Below are 3,562 nucleotides of genomic sequence, written 5' to 3'. Positions count from 1 at the left end.
GGTCGAGATTGAGGATAGGGTTTTTGGTTATTGTTTGGCTTTTTATTTTCTTTCCCATGAAGTTTTTGGGGTTGGTTTCTTCTTTTGCCAAAAAAAACTTTCTTTGGAAGATTTTCCTTTGGTTTTTGGCTTGGATTGTTGCTGGAGCTTGTTGGTTTTGGCTTTTGGATTTGAGGAGCTCTTCTTCAGCTTCTTCCATGACACAAGTTGTAGGTTGGAGATGTATTCTTCTTTTTGTATTTTGTTTTAAAGTTTTCCTATATGCTCCATGTCTGTAAATTTAATGTGTGAGCTTTGGAAAATAAATCTATAGTTTTTATAGTATGGAAGGAAATATGTGAATGCATAAATTTGTTGCAAGGCTTTATTCTATAGTTTGTGGAAAATATTTATATTTCTAGGATTGTTGAGAGTCTTTGTGTCTTTCTGAGCTTCTGTCGTGAATGAAGTTTTGATTGAATGTTGGATTTTAAGTGTTTATTATTTATTTCATTCCTTTAAATCTATTGTTTTGGGCGACTCTGTGCATATATTTTTTGAAGCATAAAGTTTTAAGTTTGATTTTTTTATCTTTGCCGAAAGTTCTATGTCTTTCCATCTCTTTTATGCAAATGCATTAACTTTGCATATGCGCTGTCTTTTGTTGCATTTGCATTGTCCTTTCATTCATTTGCATTGTCCTTTCATGCATTTGCACTCTTTGTTATCGCATTTGCATTGTCCTTAGGTGTATATGTGCTATCTTTTGGGCAAAAGCATTGTCTTTAACTGCACAGGTGGTAAACTATTAAACATATGTGCTAACCTATGATACAAAAGCGCTAAACTTCAATGTGAAAGCACTGTTCTACCTGTTTTGGTGTTTTTCACTGTTTTTCTAGTCATATTTGGGTTTTTGAGTTTCATTTCATTCTAGAGGCTTTTTGGGGTTTTTGCGGACATTTTCCAGCTATTGTTATTTATCAGTTTGATGTGATTTTATGTTTTATATGCTGAAACATTCTTGTCTTATTTATTGTTGAAGATTTGAGTCTTTTCTTATATTGAGATGTTGCAATGGAAAGATGTTATTGATGTGGAGACAAAAAGATGTTAATGTTGTGGAGAAAGCAAGGTGATATTGCTGTGAAGACAACAAAATTGATATATTTTATTGATGGAATATTTCTTATATGATATGGATTTCCACTTTGAGGCTTATTTTGCATTATAAAGGATTTAAGCCCTTTGCACTTTTTAGCCATGGTTTTTCCTTGTATGTTTTATGTGTTGTTGGTCTGCATATGAGTTATGGATGTTTTCTTTGAATCTAAATTGGAACATCTTTTCTATTGTTGTTTTGGAGCATGATAGGGGGAGTGGGCTTCCATGTGATGACCGGAGTCATGAGAGATAGGCTTGCATGAGGATTCCTAGTAAGGATGCATGAGGTCTAAATTGCTAGGGCACATGGGGGTTTTCCTTTGTTTTAAACAAGTGATAACATTAATAATGAATTAATTGGAATGGGTAATTAGATCTCATTTAAACAAGATAATTAATAGTTTGAGCCTCATGGCTAATTCCTAGAGAGAATGTTTTAGGATAAGCATGAGAAGGCCATGAAGATCATAAGTCAAATCTCCCTTGATTCTCTCATGGGTAGAAATTGCTCCACATGTCTATTGGGGTTATGCTATGAAGAGTTGTGTTTTGGAAATATTATGGGGGAGGATAGCATGTGATGACACTTCACTCCTACATGTATCCTTTTCTTGAGATGTATTGATGTCTTGTAGATTTGTGCACCTCTAGGAGTTTTCTATTTGTGTTATCTTGTGATTGGTTCTTGCTTGAGTGTCCTTGTATTGGTTAGTCTCTTTGGTTTTAAGTGTCAGCCTAGATGTAGAGTGTGTGTTGGGACCTTGTGTCATCTCCTAGCACGGGCGTGGTTCCTTTGGTTTTACATGGTCGGGTAGTTGGTTCTTTTAAACCATTGGGATGTTCTTGTCTTTGGATTCTTCTTGCATGGATGAGGATGCCTCTTCAGATAGTTCATGGATAATAATTGCAGTAGGAATGTAAACGAAGATGTGATTTTTTTTTAATGAAATTCTTATGTAATGGTTGTAAAAGAATTCATGTTTATGAGAAATCATTATCTTGTTTTAGTTATAGTGATAGCTTTGGTTATGCTACATGATTGTAATGATGAACCTTGAGTTGTATTGTAATGTATCAATATTAAATGAAATGGATGCATGAGATGTGGATAAGTATTATGGTTTGGAATTAAATGATGCAATTTGTATTCTTGATGAGCCATGTTAAAAGGAAATAGTATAAATATTATGATGATGGTATTAGACTTAAATGATGTCTTAAACTAATGCATTCAGTGGAAGAAATGTTATGCCTTGGTAGGATGTATTAGTATGAGTAATATTGGAAGGTATATTAGGACATGTTTATGTTTGGTGATTAAATTTTTTGGAAGTATAGTATCATACTTCGTAGACAGTGATCTAATAGTAGGATTGAAATCTTATAATGCTTGGGATGTAATTGAATGTTCCTTATGAAAATATTGTATGGTTGTTCTTAATGAATGAATTACAAATCTTATTAATGGAAATTACTAGTAAGTATATGGATAGATGGTAAAATGAATGCTTGTCTTTTAGAAAAGGATTAGAACGTATCATGTCTCAAGGTTCAAGATTATATCTCCATTTGGTGGGTGCTATTAGTTGTTATGGATTTAGGATAATGTAACCTAGTTGTGTTGAGATGAATTTGAATGGTTACTTATTTGTAATAAAATGATTGTTGATTATTTAATAGTGTATGGGATTTTATGAGAATTAAATGGGCTATTGATTAAATGTTTAGGGAGACTTTGTGATTATTTCCCTATGTACTTTAGGAATCATGATTAAGTAATAAGTATGCTAGGAGCATAGAATCACAAATGATTATGTGGAAATTATGTTAATGCGATGTAAGGGTTAATCTTGGTATGTGAATGGTGATGTTCATAGTCAAAGGTTGGCTAATGGTAATAGGAACATTTGGACTTGGTGTATAAAATGAACTTAAGTGAAAAGGGAAATAGTTGTGAATTGAAAGATAGAATCTCATATTAAATGAAAGATTAAGTAGGTTGCATATCATGAGTGTTAGGTATTGCTATGTTGTACCTATGTGTGTATAATGATTAAGATTATGAGGTATTGATCTAGAAGAAAGTAAATGATTATTCTTTATGTAGGTACATTAAGTAATGGTGTTGAGGTACACTACCTGGAGTTAGTAGAAATGATTTATTGTATTCTGCTTGCGTAATTGTTTAAATAGCTTGAGGTAATTATTCTATGTTCATAACACTTAATTGTTGTTGTGTTCTCATTGCATTGCTTAAGTGATGTTATGTGTTGTATTGTAAAAAAAAATTATATTAGTGTGTATTTAGCTATAATTCTTTGGGGTATTTTGGCAGGCATTACAATTTGGTATCAGAGCCCATATTGCAATGCTAGGATCTCTAGTAAAGGACACTTCTATTAGTCTTGTGAATGTGCCT

This window comes from Cryptomeria japonica, chromosome 7 (genome assembly GCF_030272615.1).
Source record: "Cryptomeria japonica chromosome 7, Sugi_1.0, whole genome shotgun sequence".
Lineage (NCBI taxonomy): Eukaryota > Viridiplantae > Streptophyta > Pinopsida > Cupressales > Cupressaceae > Cryptomeria > Cryptomeria japonica.
Note: the sequence above shows the minus strand (reverse complement) of the source record.